At 41.6% G+C, this 25,747-nt stretch overlaps 1 long non-coding RNA gene across 1 annotated transcript; it reads left to right on the top strand.

Annotated features, from left to right (window-relative positions):
* Window positions 1–55: 55 nt before the first annotated feature.
* On the top strand, window positions 56–24,473 carry LOC309847299. The gene is made up of 2 exons (XR_014302383.1): window positions 56–143; window positions 24,217–24,473. It is a non-coding gene; the product is annotated as an uncharacterized lncRNA (long non-coding RNA).
* The last annotated feature ends 1,274 nt before the right edge of the window (window positions 24,474–25,747 follow it).

Genomic DNA, 25,747 nt, shown 5'->3' with positions numbered 1-25,747 from the left:
AGCACTCACCCAAGCACATACCCTCCCCAATGTCCATAATCCCACCCCTTAAGACCTTTTGCCTCAAAGCTGGAAAAGCTCAGGAGCTGTTCCCTCCCTTCCTCATGCATATCGCCTTATTGCTCTCCCAGGGATGGTTTGGGGTAAGTAAAAGTAGGAGAATCGCATTTTTTAAGTTAAAAAATATATTATTTTTTAAGTATAAAAAGGCAATAATAGCCTTTTTAGAGAATTCAAATGCTAAAGTAAAAGTAGATGTCTCATACGCTCATACTATAAGAATCTACTCATTTTCTGCTCACCTCTCCGCGCCTCCTTCCTTCTTCCCAGTTGAACTGATAATGAATACTTATTTCAAAAGTAGAAAAAATAAAACAACAAATAAAAGTTCAGGATCAAATCAAAATATTTATCTGTTGTAGATAAATCATATTATTTTGTTCTTAATTTGTTTTAAAGATTTTATTTATTTTTTTGAGAGAGAGAGAAAGAGTGCACAGGCAAGGGGTAGGGGCAGAGGAAGAAGGAGAGGCAGAGAATCTTAAGCAGACTGTGCTGAGCATGGAGGCCAGTGTGGGGCTCCAACCCACCATCCTGAGATCATGACCTGAGCTGAAACCAGGAGTCGGCTGCGTAACCAACTAAGCTACCCAGGCTCCCCACTTTGTGCTTAATTTTAAAATAAGAACATTCCAAAATTTGGTAGAGAATTTCAAGTTAAATCAAGAAAGACTCAAAACTTTTCCCTGCCTTTGGTGTTAATGGATGAAACAGTTTTGACATTGCCATGCAACATTATTAGATAAGATTGAGCACGGGAGGTTTTGCTTTAAGAGTTTTGTTAAGCAAAAGGAGGGAAGAGAATATATTTTGAGTGCTGTCTGTGGGGTAGGTATTATGCCCATTGCACAGCCTAAAAACTAAGGTTCTGAGAGATGAAGGTATTTGCTAATGAACGATGGCGCTAGACCTTTAATGAAGTTCATCTGGCTCCAAAGCCTGTTTCCTTTTTACTGCCACACTTGCTGCTCAAAGTTGGTTTTGGCAGTGAGTCCTGGCCAGGCTGCTGATGGGATTCTTGTCAAAGTCACAGGAAAGAATGTGCCTGTAGATCAGCCACACACCTGGCTAAGTCCGTTTCACAATAAAGACTCCAAATAGAACAGCACCCTCATAATCGTCACCAGGCGACTCCATCTACAGAGGCCCTCTCCCAAAACCTAACAGTCCTAACACATGAAATTAAATCCCCATGACTCTGTTCTCTCTATCCAAATAATTTCTCACGACCCACCAGAGTGTCTCCATACTTATCAGAGCGTCTCCTTGTCATCAACCTCCCTCCCATCCATATGGCTCTCATCTCTCCCTCCTCTTCTGTCTGCCCTAACTCAGACCCTGGCTCTCCCAGGGGTTGTTCCCAGCTCAAGCCCCCCTCCCACGCCCCGCAGCCATCTCTCTTCCAGCTTTGCTGAGCTCCTGCTTCCGTAGCCTTGGGTGTTGCTCTAGACCCCCCTTGGGTTCCTTTTGACTCCTCCAGCAGAGTTGAAATTCTTCAAAGCAGACCCCGGTCTTCTACTTTTTATTTTCTTCAGGGGCTAGTTCACAACTGGAGATATGGTCGGTGGCCAACGTCTAGGAACTGTTCAATAGGAGAGTCAAGGGATTGGGTTCTCCATATCCCCATGCTCAGAAATATGCCCAGACATCAGTGTTCATCTCCGATGAGGCCATATTTGTTGTCACTGTCTGCTCATACCAGCGCAGACTGTCCTGCATTTGCTCCTGATGGGACACCTGTCCCAGTTTATGCTCCAGCAGAACTTGCTCTAGATAACACTGTGACATAGGTCAGACTGGTTCTCCTGAGCCCTCTCCCTCCTCTCTTTTGTGATCAGGCCTCTTCACCCTGATGAAGAGTCTACTCTGGACAACTTGCCTTCTCTGCATTCCCTGTGTGCCTCCCCCAACCACATCTCCCAGCTGGTTAGCTCAGTCTCATCTCTTGGGATTTACAATAGACGAGGCTTCATGCAATCTACAGTGTAACAACACAACATTGAATAATCTGCCCTGGCATCCGTGGTCCCTTTCCTTTCCCCTAGCTGAACACTAATTTTGCTCAGGCATCTACCAGATTCCACCTTAGGTTGTACTTCAGGGGGGCCCAGTCCCCTTTGCTGTCCAAAGCTCTCTGATCTAGGCTGGTGGTAGTATCTGGATTAGGGTAGGCATGTGACAAATCCTGACCTCTGAGACTGAGAGGAGGTGTGCTGGGGTCTTCTAAGAAAGGTTTCCTTACTTCTAAGAGAGAGGTCCTGGAGAAGGTCCTCTCTTGCTTGGGACACTCTCCTGCATGGATATGATGCCTAGAATGCTGCAGCCACCTTGTGACCATGAGGGGAGCTATTCCTTGAGGGTGGCAGGGCAAAGAGCTGGTGTCACCAAGGTCTGTGTTGACAAATGGGGGCTGCCCTGTTCCTGGACTTCTCACTGTGCAAGGCACTTTCTTTTGTTGTTGTTGTTTTGGTTTTTTGGGGGGGAGGTTTTGAGTCATCAATATGTTTTTATTAGTCTCACCCATAGCATATATATTATATTACCTATGTGCATGTATCATATCTATGCCTTTGTGCTATATATTTATGTACGATATATTTAGTCCTTATTCTGAAATGTCAAATATAAATGAAAAACATTTAATATTATATTCTGGAAAATCATTATAAGTAAATGTAAGCATCTGATTACATCATTATGTCATGTGGTATAGACATGCCTGTGTACCTATATATTGTTTTTTGTTTGTTTGTTTGTAGGTTTGTAAGCCACTTTCTGTTGCAAGTATTCTGATACAGAGTGAGAATGGAAACAAGGGATGGGGGCACAAGGGGCCAAGAACGTCTCCCACATTGATCTGTGCTCATTATGTGCTAGCATTTTGAATGTGTCATTGATTTTATTCCTATTCCAACCTCCTTTGAAATTTATTATTGATGATGAAATTGAGACTCAGAGTGGATGCAGAACTTGTTCATGATCACAAGGAATAGAAGTATGGAAAGTGATATTTGAACCCAGGCAAAGGGAGTAGAACTTCTCTCTCCATCATGCTGTTTTACTGCGTTTGTACACAAATGTTTGAGTAAATGTCAGAATGAAGTTTCTGGTTCTGCATTTTGCAACCTTAAGGTTATAGATAATATCCCTCAAAATAAAAGAATTGCTGACAGGGTGCTCTGAGAAGGGACAGGAGCACTATATGCAAGTGGTACACATAGATTTTTTTTTTTAAGATTTTATTTATTTATTTGACAGAGAAATCACAAGTAGGCAGAGAGGCAGGCAGAGAAAGAGAGGGGAAGCAGGCTCCCTGCTGAGCAGAGAGCCTGATATGGGACTCAATCCCAGGACCCTGGGATCATGACCTGAGCTGAAGGCAGAGGCCTAACCTACTGAGCCACCCAGGTACCCTAATATCGCTGCCTTTCACAGGCAATATCCCAACCTATAACTAAATCTTAAATGATACATATAGATTTTGATTATTGCCTTTGATAGGCAATATCCTTGCCTGTCTACTCAATAAATATTCTTAAGATGGAAGTTTTAGCTAGTCAAATAAATTTTTTCCCAATTACCAGCCCAGAATACAAAAAGGAGGGAGAATAGGAGAAGAAAACAATGACCCATAATACAATTTCCCAGAGTCATCAGGGGTTGGATACACCCCTAATCTTTTCTTAAGCATGTAGTAACATAACTGGAAGTAAGCATGCTTGCATTTATTATTATTATTATTATTATTAAACATGATCATGTGAGCATTTTCCTCTGGCATTAAAAATTCTTAGAAAATCCTACATTTAAAATTAGCTATACTGTAATTTATTTAGCATTTCTCCTATTACAACACTTTTTAGTCCTTTCTCCTATTATAAGACCTTTCTCTTTAGTATAAGTTTCTTTTAGTTTTTGTGATTAAAAATAGTGCTAATAATTATTTGATATCTAAATTTTATCCACATTTTTTATTATTTCCTTAGGATACATTTCTGGGATTCCAGAGTCATAACATACGAAATAATTGTGAAAACTGCTAATTCCTAAGCACAAATTGCTTTTCAGAAATGCTATGCCAATTTTATACTTCCATCAGAATGGTTAAATTATTTGAGATTTTTCTCAAAGCTTCCAATGATTCTCTGCAAGCAGACTTTATAGCCACTAAGCTTCCTGTGTATCTGTTTGCTATTTTATAACCCCGCCAGACAATGCTTAAATTCTCTTAAATAAATATATTGAATAAAACAAGGTATTAATAAAATAAGAAATTTTAAAATGGGTTGGAGAAAATTGAAAATGGGAAAGATAACAGAAAGCCAAGAATGAGGGAAAACATAAAAAGGGAAGCAGGAAGGACACACACTTGGCTCTAAGCTTTTTAGCAACCAATGCTGAAGAGGGATAGGATCATTTTTGTGATTCTTCAGTGTCCATAAGATCAAAACTATCCACTTGCATGATAGAAGGCCAGCTATTACAGAGAAAAGTGAACCATATAGAACAATGCACAGTTTCCTCAATAATTTTTTTCCTTCAAATTTTTATTTAAATTCTAGTTATTTAACAAACTGCAGTATTGGTTTCATGAGTAGAACTCAGTGATTTGTCACTTACATATAAGAACCAGTGCTCATCACAACAAGTGTCCTCCTTTATACCCATCAGCCATCTTGCCCTCCCCCCGCCCACCTCCGTCCATGAGCCCTCTGTTTGTTCTCTATCTTCAAGAGTCTCTTATGGTTTGTTTCCCTCTCTCTCTCTCTCTTTTTCTCCCTTCTCCCTATGTTCATCTGTTTTGTGTCTTAAATTCCGTATGTGAGTCAAATCATATGGTATTTGTCTTTCTCTGTCTGATTTCTTTTGCTTAGTATAATACACTTCAGCTCCATCCACATCATTGCATATGGCAGGATTTCATCCTTTTTGATGCCTGAGTAATATTCCATTGTGCATATGTACCCCATCCTCCTTCTCTATTCATCAGTCAATGGACATTTGGGCTCTTTCCATAGTTTGGCTTTTGTTGATAATGCTGTGTAAACACAGGGGTGCATAAATCCTTTCAAATCTGCATTTTTGTATCCTTGGGGCAAATACCTAGTAGTGCAATTGCCAGATCATAGGGTAGGTCTATTTTTAACTTTCTGTTCCTCAATAACATCTTAATGGCAAGTGCATCAGTGAATTTCATGGAGCTGTTTTGGGGACAGTCCTTTATATAAACTGACAACCTAACGTCAAAGGACTTCAGGAAACCTCAACATAGTGCAGTTTATGGACTGCATCTGCTGGGCTGGCTTCCAGGAGAATGGGTGCACTCCTGACCCTTGGGTGGTCCTGCCTAACTACTGTTCTCCTTGAGTCATCAAGTGGCTCAGTTTGAGGCTTATTCTCCAGCGGGTACCTGGGATGGAGTTAGCTTAAGTGTGAGGTTAAATCATGTAAACAACAGTAGAACAAGGAGTTAGAACTCTCTGCTTATAATAGTTCTGAAGCCTGACATGAACTTAAATACCCTCACAGCCAGGAGGTAGATAGAGCACAGGAAGAACACATAGCAGGATGTTACTGAGCCCTGGTAGACAGAGTGCTTGACCATGGACATCAAGTGGCCACATGGCTGGAACTTTCCATCCTGAACTAGGTTCTGTCCTAAGGTTGGTGGGCCCAGAAACGATCTACCATGAGAAGGGAGTGACCTATCTGGGGTCAAGCCTGAGCAGGATCAGAGGACACAAGCAAACCTGCACGAGCAGGTCAGCAGCACCTCTCTTTCAGTTCACACTTGCTGTTTGTGGCAAGCCCTTAGGACAATGTTATAGAGAAGGGAAAAGCTAGAGCTTGGTTAGTGGCTTGCCTGTTGCAATGGGGGGGGGGGATAGGTACCAGTGTAAGCTGAAACTGGATGGTGGCTACCCAATAGTCCCACTTAGGACTTGATGGTGGCTGGAAAAACAGAACTTCAGGTGGAAGACGTGGTCTTCCACTTTGTATAGAAAGAAGTGGCCCAAGGTTAGACTATACATGACTCATGGCAGATGGCAGTGGCTTGGCCTGTGCTCAGAACTGAGGAAGGAGTTAGACTGGAAAATGTGGGAGAAAGAGCTCTGGAGTAGAGGTCTGTGGATGAACATGCTGGAGTAAGCAGAAAATGTGAAGAGTTTTGTGTTACATGCTAATTCTCAGTGAAGAGAATTCACCATTAAAGAGGCACTAAATGACCAAATAGACAAAATGACTGAGTTGACATCAACCAGTTGACATCCTCTATCATTGGCCTCCCCAGTGCTGGCATGATGAGGACAAGTGTCTAGAGGCATCAGGTGAGAAGATGAGTCACCATCCTGACAGTGATCAAGTAATTGACCTTGATCATCAGGAGGAGGGAGGCATTATTATGTCATGGGACAGAGGGAATATTTGTAGAAACCAGGTACTGCTCATAGTTGGCCTTATGAATTTTATATTCCTGAACTTTTTCTTATGAACCCTAGGAAGGGAAGAGCAGAACTACTCCAAGACACAAGTACACAATTTTTGTCCCAACGCATTCAAGTGGGATGTGCCTAAGACCATGATGTTTGTCTTGAACTTGAGCTGGATGTGTTTCAGAGAAGACCAAGGGAAACTAAAATGACTTGATCAGTAGTGACAACAGCAAAAAGTAACCTGCCAAAAAAAAAAAAAAAAAAAACCACAAGCGATTTTTGAACATCCTAGTGCATTGTTACTCTAAATTGAACAACACTTATAACAGAACCCATTAATTTGTCTTATTTGACATGGAGCCTAGGGGAAGGAAAATAAATAGAAAGAAGTATAAAATGTTACTAGGCATGTCTTAAAACACAATGTATAGATGACTAACATCCATCAAAATAAATCCACTCACCCTTGTATTCCTAGAACCTTTCATGGTTTCTGGCACATACTAAGTGATACTAATGATTGGTAAGAGCAGGAGTTTGGATCTCCTACTAACTTCCTAATCCTGGGAAAGTTTTTGGGTTGAGCTGTAAGAAATTGCCAATTTTCCAGGTCAAAATTATGAAATTGCCATTTAGCACATCAAATTTGGCAAATACCAGCAGTTTTGTATGCTTTACCCTAATACTAATTTCTCTACACTTTGGTTTCCTCATCTGTAAAATGGAGATAATAATATAATCTTCCTTATTGGATTGTTGTGATGATTAAATTAATGCATATAAAACATGTAGCACTGGGCCCATTAAGTTCTAGGTGCTATTATTGATATTACTATGACTATGTCAAAAGTATTAGTTGAGGGCACCTGGGTGGCTCAGTGGGTTAAGCCACTGCCTTCAGCTCCGGTCATGATCTTGGGATCCTGAGATTGAGTCCCACATCAGGCTCTCTCCTCGGTGGGGAGCCCGCTTCCTCCTCTCTCTCTCTCTGCCTGCCTCTCTGCTACTTGTGATCTCTCTCTATCAAATAAATAAATAAAAATAAAATCTTTAAAAATACATTAGTTGAATGAATCAGTGCATGTGTGAATGGAAAATAATCTAAAATCAGTCTACTGAATGGGAGAACATTTTTTGCAAGTCATGTATCTGATAAGGGGCTATATATAAAGAACTCATACAACTGAAAATAAAAACCAAACAATCTGATTAAAAAATGGACAGAAGAGGGAAGCCTGGGTGTCTCAGTCAGTTAAGCTTCTGCCTTCAGCTCAGGTCATGATCCCAGGGTCCTGGAACGGAGTCTCAAATTGGGCTCCTTGCTCAGGAGAGCCTGCTTCTTCTTCTCCCTCTGCCCCTCCACACCCCCACCAACTCATGTTGGTGGGGGTGTGGAGTCCTGGTGCTCTCTCTCTCTCTCTCTCTCTCTCACTTACTCTCTATCTCAAATAAATAAATAAAATCTTTAAAAAAATAAAAAATGGGCAGAAGATCTGAATAGACATTTTTCCAAAGAAGACATAGAGCTGGCCAACAGGTACATGAAAAGATGCTCAACATAATTAATCATCAGGGAAATGCATGTCAAAACCATGATGAGATGTCACTTCACACCCCGTAGAATGGCTGGTATCAAAATGATAAGAAATAATAACTGTTAGTGAGGATGTGGGGAAAAAAAAACCTTGTGCACTTTTGGTGGGAATGTAAATTTGAGAAAGCACTGTGAAATACAATACGGAGGTTTGTCAAAAAATTTAAAATAGAACTACCATATGATCTGGCAATTGCACTTCTGGTATTCATCTGAAGGAAATCAAAACACTAAGTTGGAAACATACATGTGCACCCTGTTCATTGCAGCATTACTTATGATAGCCAAGACATGGAGATCTCCTAAATGTCCATCAGCAGGTGAATGGACAAAGAACATATCACACACATGTACACACACACACACACTGGAATATTACTTACCCATAAAGAAGAATGAAATCTTGCCATTTGTGTCAACATGAATGAAGCTTGAGGGCATTATTCTAAGTGAAATAAATCAGACAGGGTAAGATAAATACTGTATGACCTCACTTATATGTGAAATCTAAAAACCAACCAACCCAAACCAAACTAAAACAAAGCTCATAGATATATAGATTGGTGGTTGCCAGCAGCTGGGGCAGGTAAAATAGGTGAAGTGGGCCAAAAGGTACAGATTTCCAGTTGTAAAATGAATAAGTCATGGGGATGTAATGTACTGTGTGATGGCTCTAGTTCATAACAGTGTACTGCATATTTGGAAGTAGCTAGGAGTAGATCTTCAAAGTTCTCATCAGGAGAAAAAAGATTTGTAACTATGTAAGGTGATGGGTATCAACTGGACTAGTGTGGTAATCATTTTGCAATCTATGCAAATATTGATTCATAACATTGAACACCTGAAATTAATATAAGATTATGTCAATATTATCTTAATACTCTGATGAAAATTATTTTAAAAACGTTTAGACTGGGGGCGCCTGGGTGGCTTAATCAGTTAAATGATGGACTCTTGGTTTCAGCTAAGGTCGTGATCTCAGGGTCGTGAAACTGAGCCCTGCGTTAGGCTCTGGGCTTAGCTTGGTCTTGCTCTCCCTCTCTTTTTGTTCCTCCCCCTCCTCACTCATTCTCTCTCTCTTTCTCTCTCTCTCCCTCTAAAATAAGTAAATAAATCTTTAAAAAAATTTTGAATCTGATATTGAAGGATGCCAGGGACGCTGTTGGTAGGCTGTATCTACTTTGCAGGGTCTTTTCAATGTACTTAACATAATGTAGATACTTCTGTTGATTAAGCTATATTTCCTCTGAATCCATTTCTTAAGAGATTCCTCCTTTGACAATCTATTTTTCTTTATGGTATTTTCTGAAAAGAATGTTGTTTGGGATCTCATTTGCTAACATTTTTCTAGTGTTCATTGACGAATTAATGAAGTTGTGCCCTGCGTTGTTGCCAAAGCACTCTTTCTCTCCTCCCGCGTGGGGCATCTGAATGTTGCCTTAGGTCGAGTGGTGCGCTTGGAGTCCTGGTCCTGGCTTGTCTTTGCATGAAGATTCCACTGTACCTCTTTTCCCCAGAGAGAGGAGAGCCACGCTGACATAGAGGAACTTCACAAAATGGCCCCACTTTTCCCACGAGAAGCTGAGAGCCACCCAGGCCGTTTTTATACTTTGCTTTTTGGTACATCTCACATCTTTGCATTTATTATTCATCATAGTTACATCACAAAATGTTAGGTTTCCCTCCCTTCCACGATAGGGTTTGCTGATGCTTTCCTGGGGGCCAGTTGCCTTTGGCAGAGTTCCATCAAATACTTGCAGTTAGTTGCATGAGCTAAAACTCATGGTGAACCGTGAGCTCTACAAGGCAGGGAGCCTCCTCTGTGACCCAGTGGACTAAACCCTGTGGTGGAGAGGCCAGCTCCGCAGCTCTTACCCCCTAGCCAGATGCCTAGATTTTTGTCTGAAGTGTTTGGTTTTCATTTGGAGGCTTAGCATGCTTGTGTAACTCTCCCACGTCCCTCAGAGCCTAACATTTATTTAAAGACAGTCAGGTTAATAATTGGAAAGTACCCTCTCACTGATCTGGCCCTGGGGGATAAAAGCTTTTTATTATGGATGCACCCAGAAGACATGCATCCTAACTGGAGTTGTTTTTAGCATTCCACTGGGGTTGTGGAGAGGTCGCATGAAAGCGTTGTCTTTTAATGTACCTTTGCTGACTCCTTACGTTTTCTTATCCACTTGCTAAACCCATAAAGGGTAAAAGTGTAGCAGACACATACGCACAGACTTAGTTTCAAATTATTTGCAAAGTTGGCACTTGTTTCGCTTAATCTTTAATTGCACCAAAGCCATTTTAGAGAAGCCCCAAAAAGCTGGGTTCAGTCTGTAGGGAAAATGGACTAGAGAACTCCCATGCTATGGACAGTCTATCCCAGCCTTACACGGGAGCGAGACTGGACTTCAAGTTTAATTTGGTTTGCAGAGGAAACAGATTCCCTCCCTCCATGGTTGAACATGCAGAATATAATGTCTTTTATTCACATTTGGCTTTGGAGGCCCTTGTTTGGCCATTAGATGTCATGTGCCCAACTGTGTCTTAAAAATGGTGCAACTCTCAAGTGTGGCAGGAGGTTCATTATTTTGGTGAGGGTTCCTGGGTGGGCTTCTTACAGCTGAGAGGCAGGATGGCTTATAGGAAATTCAGTGAGACTGAGCGTGAGAGCGGGAGCCACCTGGAATCAGAAACTGTGTTTGTCTCATTCTTTTCCCAGTCCAATGCCACGTCCACCCCCTAGCACATAGTAGGTACTCACTGAATACTTTTGAATGAATGATGAATCAGTGGTCACAGATTATCTGAGGAACTACAGGCTTCTCAGATATAGAACCAAAGATTCTAGTATTCTTTTTTCTCATGAGATTTGGAGTTAATGGAACCTAAGGCACGTGCTTCTAGTTTATAAGGGAGGCCATTGGACCAGGAACAATCAAGGACAATAAAGGACATTACCTTATTGTCCCATGATGGCCAGCATCATGGCTTCACCAAAAGCAGAGCCTTCCTACCCACTCCCCAAAGACCTCTCATCACTGGGCCCAACATGGGGCTGGAAGGAGCACGAGGGTCCTGAAAATTACTGCTAAGGGTCTGTGACTCCATTGGTATGTGTGCTTGTATGTATTTTACACCAGTTGGTGCTCCTTGTATGTATATGTGTGAGGTGTATCTATGTGTGTGTGGGGGTGGGGGTGGTTCTGGAATTATGATGTTGAATGAGGGACCTTGTCCTTGTACACAGGATGTCCTCTCCCACTCCCCGCTCCCCAAGAGGTGTAGCTCAAGCTGAGCTTAGATCACAGCCCTTCACTGGACACTGTCAGCTTTGGTGCATTCTGTGCAAGTGTAGGATCCGTAGTTCCCACAACAAATGAAACAAGGCTGAAGAAGGAACCACAAGCAGAAAGTAGAAGGGTATGGGGGTGAAATCCACGTGATTTCTAAAAAGAGAAATGTAAGCAGATTTGCTGGGAAGAGTCACAATCAAGCACGATTTCTAGTCAAAGTGGTTCTTAGTGACATCTATCTTTCATTTGGTACCAACATTCTAATACCACGTATGATGTGCCCGGCCCAGGATGGGATCAATGCCCTGAGCTGTTCCATAGTAAGTCCTGTTAGAGCTGGGCTCCGCAGGTGGCCCAAGGGCCAGTCCACTCTGGCTTATTCCTGGGGCTAGTCAGGCTCAGTGAGGAGGAAGAGATCCAGGGAGCTCTCGACAGAAAACAAAGAAGCCTAGAGGCTGGTGCAGTGTCCTGCAGGGCTAGGGGCAGACAGTAGGCGGTAGGCAAGGTAGACCAGCTAACCAGTGGATCTTAGGGCACTGAGAGCTTCTACATTAAGTCCTGACAAGGCCCTCCAAGACCCTGGGGCTCTGGCAAGGCAAAAATTGTGCAGCAGGTAGAAGCAGAAATTCAATTGCTAAGGACTGGCGTTCGATGCCAAGAGCAAGGAAGGTTTCCACGTTCTGAGAAACCAGAATCCCAGGGAGGACCCTGGACAGAAATTCAGACAAGACTATTAGTCAAGACTATTTCTAAAATGGGGCATAAAAATAACAATAGCTTGCTAAATTAGAAGCACACTACAAGCTGGCATTGTATTAGACCCTTTGTAATGATGACTTCATCCAATATGCACAAAGCTCATGCCAAGGGTAAAATTTTTCAGATGAAGAAACAGACTGAGAGGAGTTCCAAAGTCACAGGGTCACAGAAGGTAGTCGATGGGGGAGCTGGGACTTAACCCCATGTCTGTAACTCTATGGCCTGTGGGTTTAACGCTGGTACACTGCATGGTGGGAGCGTGGTCAGGGAGCAGGGACAAGGTGAAGCACAATGCTATTGAGCATTAGCTGGGGCTCAGTCCAGCCCTACAGCAGACATGCGCACATACATTGTGTCCTTTAGCCTTCATGGTGTCCTTGTCCTCGTTTCTTTTTTTGTTTTCCAGATGAGGGATCCAAACACATAGAGACGAAATGGCTGGCCTAAAACTACACAGGAAAAAGGCAATAGCCCAGTTAAGGGGACTGCATGTCAGAGCAAAGCCAGGAGCAAGACTGCCCTGAGGCTCACGGGCCACGGGAAGGAATTCAGGATGTAATTCCTGCTACACATTCAGGCCTCCTTAATCCGAAGGCTGGGCTCCTAAAGGTTCTCTAGGGTAGAGAGCAATTGTGAACCTACAGGACTGTAAGGAGTCTGACTTCCTGTTCTAAGTGTAAGGAGTGGGTTTCACCTGATATAACCCAGTGATGCAGTTCGTCTCCAGAATGAATGAGTCATGGATTTAGTCCTTACGTTGAGTTCAACACCTTACACGCATCTCCCTGCTCAAAGCCAGCTAAATCAGTAGGTGCTATTATAGATTAAGTGAAAGCTAATTTTAACTCCAGCTATGTGTCATTTCTTTTGAGTTCTCTAAACCTGGGTGCAATTATTACTCAGACGAAGCGAAGAGAATTAGGCAGGTTATTTCATGCCCTTTTAAAAAAGACTATGGAACTTTGACTCTTTATATTTTTTTATGTACAGTTGAGTGAACAGTAAAGACAACATAATGTTGGAGAACCAGAAGTTTAGAAATTATCCATCAAGGGGTACCTGGGTGGCTTAGTGGATTAAAGCCTCTGCCTTCAGCTCAGGTCATGATCCCAGGGTTCTAAAATGGAACCTTGCATCCGGCTCTCTGCTCAGCAGGGAGCCTGCTTCCCCCTCTCTCTCTGCCTGCCTCTCTGCCTACTTGTGATCTCTGTCAAATAAATAAACAAAATCTTAAAAAAAAAAATTATCCATCAAGTAACAATCGGCCAATCAACAAATATTTTTTGACTGCTCACTCTGGGTCCTGCCCTGTTTTAGGCGTTAGGCTGAGAGGTCATTTAGAGAGGTCATTTAGACTAGTGCCTCTTTAACTATCTGTGAAGAAAGACCATTAAAAAAAATTCTAATCCATTGTTGACCAATATTTCATAATGTACAATAAAACTGGGTTATGAGAAAAATGATCACATAGTTGGAAGTCATGGCAATATCAAATTGCTAAAAAGTTTATACACATTTTTTGTACTTTTTTCATTACAAACAGTTTGTGAACTGGCACTGGTCCACACACCACACTTCGAGTAACACTGGTTTAAACAAGGCTTGACTACTCTGAAGCCATCTCAACAACTGAAAAACTAGTTTTTGCTGCTGTTTCTTTCCATTTTTTTCTTTTTGCTTATCATGTTAGTGGAATTTCCAATGCTTGATGACGATTTTTAAAGAAACTCTGTTTCAAGGTAAACTACTCTCTCCCCACCTGAGCGATAAGGGAGAAAGCCTTCCTTCAAAGACCAACCTATGAAAGATACATAAATAATGAAAGAAAGAAATATAAAGTATAACACCAAGCTGAGGGGAACAAAGGAGGCTACGGTTATGCTTACAAGGAAGGATCACAAATGGTCAAAAAGTTACTTTTAGAGGAAAACTATGACTCACAAGACAGCTACAAAAAGAGTGACTGTGTGGATTCACACAGATACGGAATGCAGAAATCTATTTTTATAGAATTGTCCTTTCTGGCACTGTTCTTGATGCCGTGGCAGAAGGCATATTCACAAGAATTTTTTTTTTTTTAACTTGGAATGAAGTTAACAGAGAATTTTGGCAAGAGCGAAAAACAGGGCATGAAACTCATGAGATCAAATTTTTCTTTTCCCTAGGTATTTACCCACAGGCAAAAACCAGAAAAGAAAAAGTAAGAAGAGACTGACTTAATTTATCTTAAAGACACTAACTTCGTAGAAAAATATTCAAAATACAAACGTCACTTTCTAAAATCTCAATTTCCTAGAAGTGTCTTGAAGGAAAAACTTCCTCACCCTCATTGGAAAGAGTGTTTCTGTATTTCAGTTCAAATGCTAACGCTAACTACAGGCATTTAAGAATGGAAGATGCAAATAGTAGGTGATATTTACTAGTGTTATTGATGAATAAGAAGAGACAAGATTCTGGGTGTTGTGGTTGTTTGTTGGTATATAAAAGACCACTTTAAAATACAGGGACTTGGGCGCCTGGGTGGCTCAGTGGGTTAAGCCTCTGCCTTCGGCTCAGGTCATGATCCGCTCTCTGCTCAGCGGAGAGCCTGCTCCCCCGCCCCCATCTGCTTCTCCGCCTACTTGTGATCTCTGTCTGTCAAATAAATAAATAAAATTTTTTAAAAAATACAGGGACTTAAAACAACTACAGATGGTCCCTGACTTACAATGTTTCGACTTAGGATTTTTTGACTTTATGATGGCGTGAAAGTGATATGCATTCAGAAGAAACTGTACTTGGAATTTTGAATTCTGATCTTTTCCAGGGCTAGCGGTGGGCAGGTACCATTCTCTCGTGTTTTGCTGGGCAGTGGCAGCGACATCCGCCCAGGCAACCACACCATCGTGAGGGGAAACAAATGATACATTCACAACCATTCTGGACAACCATTCTGTTTCTTACTTTCAGTACAGGATTCAGTAAATTACATTAGCCATTCAACTCATTATTATAAGACAGGCTCTGTGTCAGCTGATTTTGCCCAACTATTGGCTAACATAAATGTTCTGAGCACGTTTAAGGTACACTAGGCTAAGCTGCAGTGTTCAGTACTTTAAGTATATTAAATGCTTTTTTGACTTTATGATGCAGTCACATTGGGATGCAGTCATGTTGTGAGTCAAGGAGGATCTGTATGGCTTTAGTCATGATTCAGCAATCTGGGCTGGGATCAGTGAGGTGGTTCTGCTGGTCTTGCCTGGGGTCTCTGATGCACGTGTCTTTATCTGATGGGCTGTAATAACAAAGCTAGCTTCACAGTGTGCCTTGCGTGGTCTCACATCTCTTTCTACATCTCTCCTTTCTCCTGCAGGGCAGTTGGACTTCCTTGTGGCGTGGAATCTGGGTTCCAAGAGGGAGAATTCTAAGATGACAAGTGCTTATCAAATCTCTCCTTGCATCTCCTTGCTGCTGTCTCATTTGCCAAAGCCAAGTCACATGATCAAACTCGGAAGCAGTGTAGAAAGGAGCAACACAAGGGCAGGAATTCTCAGAGGCGTGGTTCATGAGGGATCACTAATGTACTCAAGCAGGACATCATCTTAGCTAATTATGTCTGCAATGACCCCATTTCCATTTTCTGAGGGGCTGGGGGTTAGGACTTCAACCTCTGAATTTTGGGAGAGAACACAGTTTAACCAATAACAGTCTTCCCTCTTGTCCTCTCACATGAAAATATATTCACTTCATCCCAATACTCCCCAAAGTCTTATCTCATTCCAGCGTCAATTCTAAACCCCAAATCTCATCTATATCAGGAACTCTTTTCATCTGTGGCCTTGTGAACTCAGACAACAAGTTATCGGCTTCTCAAATACAGTGAGAGAACAAACTTGGATGACATTCCTATTCTAAAAGGGAGAAATTGAATGAAGAAAAAGTGTCACGGGTCCCAAGTGTCTCTGAAAGTTATCAGGGCAAATTCTATTCAGTTTTATGGCTTAAGAATGATCCTCTTTGGCCTGATGCCTTGTCTTCTCAGGATCTGACATTATTTTCTTTAGCTATTATTATAATAGCTGAAAGGACTTTGTCTTTCAGAATCAATAGGAGAATACTTTAAAGAATGTTAAGCATAGAAAAGCACAAGCAGCAGACAAGTGTCTAGTATTATTAGTCCAGCTAAACCCAAATAAACCCAATTCAATATCCCAACATAACTTTAAAATAAAATAATGAGCTTTCTTGGGCTGTGAGTTGAGAAAACTGGAGGGTGGTCAAGATTCATGGCTCGAGTAATAGCTTGGTTTTAGGGCCTGGGTTAGCCTCTTACTTCTCAGTGAGCACTGATTACGAAGGTTTTCTTTTTGCTCTCCTCTATAGTAAATATATTACAACAGTAACAGGGCAATCTAAGGTACTAGTTAAGATAATACTAACTACTTTCCCAGATAGCCTCCCCAACCATGGTGGCTTAATTTAATGAAAAATCTGTTTCTTATTTACTCAACAACCCAATGCAGGGGTGCAGAGTGCAACCTTCCAGGGGGCACCTAGGCTCTTTCCGGTGTTGTGGACTGCCATCTCCTAGGGCCTTAGAGTCCTTTGCCTCCAGCCAGGAAGAGATAAAACATTAAAAAAAAAAAATCACGTAAGAGATTTCGATGGGCCATTTATCCTCAGTTTTCACTGGCTCCAAACCTGCCCTATGACCCCATTTAGATGAATGCACGTAGCTTGGGAAATGTATTCCCAGAGCAGGGACCACTTCTCAGAATGATTCTACACCTTGGAAAGCGAGCACCAGTCCTTGGTCGGAAGCTAGTCATTTCCATTACAACAGCCCAGATTATCTTGATAGTGCTCAGGAGTCTGTGGTATATCTTGTCTCTATCTCTTCCTGTTACTTACATACCACAGACTCTGTCCCTCTCACCTCTCCTCCCATCTCCTCAGGGCTGCATGTGTAGTTTACTCAGATTTTCCAGTTGTTTTATAGGCCTGGCTATCTGGCCATTCTTGGAATCCTCTTTGGAATTTACTTCTATGAAAAAGACACTCTATGAGATAAGGCAATAACTGGTAAGCCCCATAAACAAAACTAGATCTTCTGTAAATCCATAGTAAAGCTTGATAGAAATGAGCAGGCTGGGTCCACACTGCCTTCTTAAGAAGTACTGAAGTTCACACCCCATTTGTTCTGTGAACTGCCCAGCATTGGTCAGATGGGGCACCTGGGTGGCACGGTTAGTTAAGCAACTGATTTCAGCTCAGGTTGTGATCTCAGGGTCATGAGTCATGGGATGGGGTCCCCCCTCTTCCGGCTCTGCACTCAGCAGGAAGTCTGCTTGAGATTCTCTCTCCCGCTGCCCTTCCTTCTTGAGCTTGCTCTCTAAAATAAATAAATACATCTTTTTTTAAAAAAAGTATTAAGTGACCATAGATTTGGTTTAAAAATTGTTTGGGGCACCTGGGTGGCTCAGTGAGTTGAGCCTCTGCCTTTGGCTCAGAGGGCATTGAGCCCCTGGGATTGAGCCCCGCATCAGACTCTCTGCTTGGCGGGGAGCCTGCTTCCCGCTCCCCCTCTGCCTGCCTCTCTGCCTACTTATGATTGATCTCTCTCTCTCTGTCAAATAAATTTTTAAAAAACTTAAAAAATTTTTTTATTAGACCTATGTTCTAGGGCTCAAGTGAAATGAATTCAGGATTATGACAAATATTTACCTACCTATTGTTCTATATAAGGCACTCCTATAGAGATCTTAAAGACACAAAGAAAAGAAAGTCCTTGGATTAGCTTTTGTCCTTAAGAGTTTTCCTCCTGTCTTGTTACATAGCCCATTTACTGGGTCTGTCCGGCCAGTTCTAACCAAATACACGTCTCTAAGGTGATGTATTTTGAACGCAGAAACAAAGTGTATGTAGTGAGCTCAAATACTCACTGGTGACGTATTTTAAACTTCCCAGTAGTGATATCTCCTGTTGTCATAGAGACTATTCAAGTCGTAAAACATAGGGTCACCAATGTAAAAATGATCCAAGAGGGTATGCAGAGTCTACTTTCTGATTTTCACTCAAAATCTCTGCCAGATACATTGCTAAATTCATGTCAACAGAATGAAGGTTCCAGTCCTTAAATCTCCACTCAGGCTGGATGGATGGTTTAACTACCCACTAGCTTATTTGTACTCATCAACAAAATGAGAATGATGGTTTCTGGCTTACCTTTCAGGGTTAGCTCTGAGCTGGTAGGAAAGAATTTCATAAAGAAGAGGTACTATTTTTTTTTATCCTAGCACTACTGTAATCACACACACCTGGGGTGGAAAGAAGGCATCTTCCTTAATAACAAATGTATAAAATTACTGGCTCTGCCCAACAGCATATTTCACATAAAGGTCAACCTGGAGTGTGTGAAGGGAGCCCTGGAGTGGAACCTCATGCGATTGGAATGTGAATTCTTCATAGGGTCTTTGGCAGAACTAACTACCAGGGAGTGCCCTAATGGGAGGTAGCAGTGTCAGGGCTCCAACCAAAGCTGGAATCTGCCTGCAGTGAGCAGAACTGGATACTGAGATCCTGACTGTGGTTTGCTTAATGCTGGGGATTCTGAGCTCAGAGGACGAGCCAGACACAAGCCACATGACAAGGGAGCATGATTATTTCCCGAGGAGCTCTTAGAGCCACATGCCTGGAGCAGGCAGGGCCACAGTGAAGGGAAGTGGGGGTGAGGTGTGCTGGAATCTGGGGCAGGCAGACAGCTGGGTTCTGGAGACCATTTCATGATAATGAGGACATGGGCCACTCCCTGAACCTTGGCTTCGCTTCTTATCTCCAAATAAAAATGGGCAGTGGGGGATGCCTGGGTGGCTCAGTTGGTTAAGCAGCTGCCTTCAGCTCAGTCATGATCCCAGCGTCCTGGGATCGAGTCCCACATCGGGATCCTTGCTTGGCAGGGAGCCTGCTTCTCCCTCTGCCTCTGTCTGCCATTCTGTCTGCCTGTGCTCGCTCTCTTTCCCTCTCTCTCTCTCTGATAAATAAATAAAATCCTTTAAAAAAACAATGGGCAGTGGTCCAGCATAGGAAATGCTGTCAATAATATTTTAATAACTTTATGTGGTGACGGATGGTAACAATACTTGCTGCAGTGAGCATTTCCTAATGTATGTAGGTGTTCAATCACTAAGTTTTACACCTGAAAAAATATAACGTTGTATGTCAACGGTACTTCAATTAAAAATAAAAATACAAAGAAAAGTAAAGATAACAGTGAAATTCTTTTAAAGCAGGAGGTCATAAGAGAAGTGTAATAAAAGGGCATACACTCACGTATGTGCACACACACAGACACATACACATACATATGTATTTTTTTTTAATGATGGGATAGTTGGGTTCATAAGATACTTTCTATCATAGGGTTTGCAATAACATCAACCAGTTGGATGGAAGAACTATCTTCATTATCTAATTGCCCCTGGCTTTTAAGGGGGAGGCCTCACCAGGTGTGTGATATTGCAAGAAGTAAGAAATGCCTTTGTTTTCCAGCTTTGTTTGTATTCTTTTCATTGTTATTGGTAATATATATGCCTCTCTTAGCCTAGAACAACATCGCTGTTTTCTCCATGAAGTGATGATGAAAAGGCAAACTACAACCTTCCCCTTAAGCTGAGCCAAAGGCAAGTGGTTGTATTTAACAATACACTTCAATGAAGAATAACAATATTAGACAGGACCCAAGATCTCTGATCCCAGCTCATATTCCTAGGAGGGTTTAGGAAGACAGAAGGACAAAGTTGCCTCATAGGGAAGGGGGGATAAAGGAAGGAGAAGGAGAAAACCCATGCTTTGCTTATGGGAGCATCAGCCCAAATCTGATGTTAGCCCATCCCTGTGCTAAAGGGACATTACTGAGTTTGATGATGCCCTTGGCAAGACACAGGGAGTTTATCACCCTTACATGTTTAGGTTCTGGACTCTGGGGAAATTCTTTTCAACAGTGGTGTGGTTGAGCTGCATTTCCATCTTAAAATCTGAAGGACTTAACTATGCATGAATCACTTCTGAAGCATTGGGAGGTCAGCCAAACCCCAAATTCACTTGTGTTCTTTTGGGTTTGTTCATAACCAACTATGCATGTCTGTTGCACCCACCCCTGTAGGACTAAGGAGCCCAGCGGCTTCCTTGTGTACCAGCCTTCTATAGCCTTCATATTTCAGATTGGCCTCCCCTGGAAGCTTTTTCCTTTGTCCTCCAGGAGTCCTTCTAGGAACTTGAACTTGGCATCAGCAATACTATGTCCTGCTCATTAATTCCTACTTTTCTTTCTTTCTCTTAAAAAAGAAAAAAGATTTTATGTATTTATTTGAGAGAGAGCAAGCAGGAGCAGGGGCAGAGGGAGAGGGAGAAACAGACACTCCACTGAGCAGGGAGCCCCATGCAGGGCTCAGTCCCAGGACCCCGGGATAATGATGAATTGAAGGCAGATCTTAACTGACTGAGTCACCCAGATGCCCCTATTCCTACTTTTCTTAAAACATGAACACAACAGGGATGCCCACTCTCACCACTATCTTTCAACATAGTGTGAGAAGTTGTAGCCTCAACAATCAGACAACAAAAAGAAATAAAAGGCATCCAAATCAGCAAAGAAAAAGTCAAACTCTCTCTTCACAGATGACATGATACTTCATGTGGAAAATCCTAAAGACTCCACTCTCAAATTACTAGAACTCATATAGCAATTCAGCAATGTGGCAGGATACTAAGTCAATGCACAGAAATCAGTTCCTTTTCCATACACTAATAAGAGAAAGAGAAACTGTAGAAAGAGAAACTAAGGAATAGATTCCTTTCATAATAGCAACAAAAACCACAAGATAACCAGGAATAAACCTAACCAAAAAGGTAAAGAAACTACAGAACACTTATGAAAGAGATTGAGGAAGACACAAAAAGATGGAAAAACATTCCATGCTCATGGATTGGATGAATAAACATTGTTAAATGTCTATCCTGCCCAGAGCAATTTACACTTTCAATGCCATCCATATTAAAATATCATTGGCATTTTCCAAAGAGCTGGAGCAAACAATCCTAAAATTTGTATGGAGCCAGAAAAAACCTTGAATCACTAAGGGAATGATGAAAAAGAAAAACAAAGCTGGGGGCATTGTATTGCCTGACTTGAAGTTCTATTACAAAGCTGTGATCACCAAGACAGCGTGGTATTGGCATGAAAACAGACACATAGACCAATAGAACAGAAAAGAGACTCCAGAAATGGACCTTCAACTCGATGGTTGACAACTAATCTCTGACAAATCGGAAAAAATATCCAATGGAAGAAAAGACAGTGTCTTCAATAAGTGGTGCTGGGAAAATTGGACAGCTACATGTAGAAGAATGAAACTAGACCATTCCCTTACACCATACAAAAAGATAAACTCTAAATGGATGAAGGACCTCAATGTGAGACAGGAATCCATCAAAATCTTAGAGGAGAACATAGGTTACTATGAATTGTCGAATAGGTTACTATTCGATATTGGCTACAGTAACTTTTTTCAAGACATGTCTCCAAAGGCAAGTGAAACAAAAGCAAAAATGAACTTTGGGACTTCATCAAGATAAAAAGCTTCTGCACAGCAAAGGAAACAGTCAACAAAACTAAAAAGTAGCTCATAGAATGGGAGAAGATATCTGCAAATGACATTATAGATAAAGGGCTGATATCCAAGATATATAAGGAACTTCTCAAACTTAGCACTCAAAAAACAAATAACCTAGTCAAAAAATGGGCAGAAGACATGAACAGACACTTCTCCGAAGAAGACATACAAATGGCTAGCAGATACGTGATAAAATGTTCACTGTCACTAGCCATCCGGGAGATATAAATCAAAACCACAATGAGATATCACATTACAGTAATTAGGATGGCAAAATATAACAAAAGAGGAAACATCAAATGTTGGTAAGGAGCCCTCTTACACTGTTGGTGGGAATGCAAGCTGGTACAGCCACTCTGGAAAAACAATATGGATTTTCCTCAAGATGTTAAAAATAGCTACCCTATGACTCAGCAATTGCACTACTGGATATTTACCCCAAAGATACAAATGTAGTGAAAAGAAGGGCCATATGCACCCTAGTGTTCATAGCAGTAATGTCCACAATAGCCAAACTGTGGAAGGAGCTGAGATGCCCTTCAACAGATGAATGGATAAAGAAGATGTGGTACAAACAGACAATGGAATATTATTCAGCCATCAGAAACTATGAATACCCACCATTTGCATCCACATGGATGGAACTGGAGGGGATTATGTTAAGTGAAATAAGTCAAGCAGAGAAAGACAATTATCATATGATTTCACTCATGTAAAACATAAGCAATAGCGTGGAGGACCATATGGGAAGGGAGGGAAATCTGAAGAGGGAGAAATCAGAGAGAGACAATGCTCCCTCTTAAAGCATTGACCATGAGAGACTATGCTCCCTGGGAAACAAACTGAGGGTTTCAGAGGAGAGAGGGGTGGGGGCAGGGGGTAATATGGTGATGGGTATTTTTTTTTTAAAGATTTTATTTATTTATTTGTCATAGAGAGAGAAGCGAGAGCAAGCACAGGCAGACAGAGTGGCAGGCAGAGGCAGAGGGAGAAGCAGGCTCCCTGCCAAGCAAGGAGCCCGATGTGGGACTCAATCCCAGGATGCTGGGATCATGACCTGAGCCGAAGGCAGCCGCTTAACCAACTGAGCCACCCAGGCGTCCCTGGTGATGGGTATTTTTAAAAAAGATTTTGTTCATTTATTAGACAGAGATCACAAGTAGGCAGAGAGGCAGGCAGAGAGAGAGGAAGGGAAGCGGACTACCCACTGAGCAGAGAGCCCGATGTGGGTCTTGATCCCAGGACCCTGGGATCATGACCTGACTCAAAGGCAGAGGCTTCAACCCACTGAGCCACCTAGGTTCCCCTAGGGTGATGGGTATTAAGGAGGGCATGTGTTGTGATGAGCACTGGGTGTTATTGGTAACTAATGAATCACTGAACACTACATCAAAAACTAATGATGTCCTATATGCTGGCTAACTGAACATAATAATAATCATCATCATAATAATAAAACCCAAAACTTGACATGTAATAGATGATGGGAATGATGGTCCAAACTCCTAAAAAGGCCTAGAATTTCTGGGACTGGATTTCTTTTTAAATGACATATCAGTGACAATTTTGCAAATGCCTGTCCCAGATCTCATCAAAGCACTGGGTCATATCCCAGATCTATTTTAGGAGAGTAAAATGTAGCTAATGGAAGATATTTTGTGATCTAATTTATTATAACAAGAAAGAGCTTCTTGAAGCAGAAAGAAAAAAAAAAAAACACGAACAAGACATTTAATTTTCTCAAGCATCATCTTTCTCCCTTAGAACAGAACAGCCCCATCTTGCCATGAAAACACAGTGTGCTTTAAGTCTTCTGCTTCATGTTTACAAGCACTTGCTTGTACATGCCTCCCTTTAAACTCCAGAGCAGCCTCTCTCCCCTTCCCTAGACAAAGTGTCATTAATCTCATCATATCTCCGGTATCTGTGACTGTGAGGGTAGGTGTTCCTGAGATGTTCATTTTGGGTACATAATCTTTTTTTTTTTTAAGATTTTATTTATTTATTTGATAGAGAGAGAGAGAGAGAGCATGAACACAGGAGGAGCAGAGAGAGATGGAGAAGCAGACTACCCTCTGAGCAGGGAGCCCCATACAGGGCTCCATTCTAGGACCCCAGGATCATGACTTGAGTCTAAGGCGGTGCCCCTCTGGGGCACCCAGGCATCCCAGATACATAATCTTGAGAAATATAACTAACAAATACAAGCCTCAGATATGTAGGTTTTATTTGGTCATCTTCAAAGCTGTTCTCAGGGTGAAATGCACTGTAATGTTACAAAGTTTTTCTTAAACAGCAATGACCATGTAAAATCAATGATATTATCTACTTTTGATTGAGGAATGTAATAAAACATATCAAGGAGAACAACTGTCCCTGTACAAGAAAGAAAATTCGCAAGCCATGCTCTTCATTGTTGCCTTTTATAGGAAAATATGAAGCTCTGTGAGGAAGAAGACTTGATTTGAATCCATAGCTGGTCTGTTCTGATGCTGAGGATTCCGATGGCAGAACATCTCAGTGAAATGGCCAGGCGTTGCGGAAGAGTTCCTGATTGGGTGGAGAACAGCTTCTTTAATTTAGATTTTGCTTTACATTTGCATGGTAATGCAATAATTTTGGAATCTTTGTCATTTGTTGGATATTTTCCTTTAAGTAATCTTGTATAAAAATGATGTAAACTCTTTCTCACATTCTCTCAGTCTTCTTTTGTTGACTAAGATAGGACCATACCACCTTGGGCTGGACCATTCCAGGTAGTACTGGGCATGCATTCAGTTGACTTATTTTTTTTTAAAGATTTTATTTATTAATTTGACAGAGAGAAATCACAAGTAGACAGAGAGGCAGTCAGAGAGAGAGAGAGAGAGAGAGGGAAGCAGGCTCCCTGCTGAGCAGAGAGCCCGATGCGGGACTCGATCCCAGGACCCTGAGATCATGACCTGAGCCGAAGGCAGCGGATTAACCCACTGAGCCACCTAGGCGCCCCCAGCTGACTTATTAAAATATGAAAGTTCTTACTAGGGCAAAGCCATTCAGGCTCATTATTGGAAGAATGAAACAAAACAAAACAAAACAAAAAAGTCCCTTCTCTCCATCCCATCTATCCATTCTTGAACATTCCATTGTATAACTTTCAAAATCTCTTTGAGTCTGCATTCACACACACAAGTGCATGTGCACACGTAGGCACACATTCATATGTACATTTTATTTATTTATTTATTTTAAAAGATATTTATTTATTTATTTAACTGACAGAGATCACAAGTAGGCAGAGAAGCAGGCAGAGAGAGAGGAGGAAGCAGGCTCCCAGCCGAGCAGAGAGCCCGATCCCAGGACCCTGGGATCATGACCTGAGCGGAAGGCAGAGGCTTTAACCCACTGAGCCACCCAGGCACCCATATGTACATTTTATATTTAAGATATATTTTGGTTCTGCAAAATTCTTTTAAAATAACAGTCACTTTAAGTTATAAATCACAGCGGGGTGGGGTTATGGACATTGGAGAGGGTATGTGCTAGGGTGAGTGCTGTGAAGTGTGTAAACCTGGCAATTCACAGACCTCTACCCCTGGGGATAAAAATACATTTTATGTTTATAAAAAAAAAAAAAGTTAAAAATAGAAAAAAAAGATATAAGTCACATACCCTAAATTCACTTTTAAAGTGAGCAATTCAGTGTTTTTTAGCATATTCACAGGGTTGTACATCCATTAGCACTAATTCTAGAACATTTTTATCATTGCAAAAGGAAATCTATCTCTAAGCAGTTACTCCCCATTCAGTATGTAGACTTTCATGTCCGGCTTCTTTCACCTAGTGTAATGTTTTCAAGGTTCGCCTATGTTATGGTATATATTGGAACGTCATTCGTGTTTACGACAGAATCATATTCCAATGTATGGATAAACCACATTCTCTTAATTCATTCATCAGTTGGTGAACATTCTGTTGTTT

Source organism: Mustela nivalis, assembly GCF_964662115.1.
Source record: "Mustela nivalis genome assembly, chromosome: 14".
NCBI classification, from domain to species: Eukaryota; Metazoa; Chordata; class Mammalia; order Carnivora; family Mustelidae; genus Mustela; species Mustela nivalis.
Note: the sequence above shows the minus strand (reverse complement) of the source record. Positions and strands in the feature narration are given on the sequence as shown.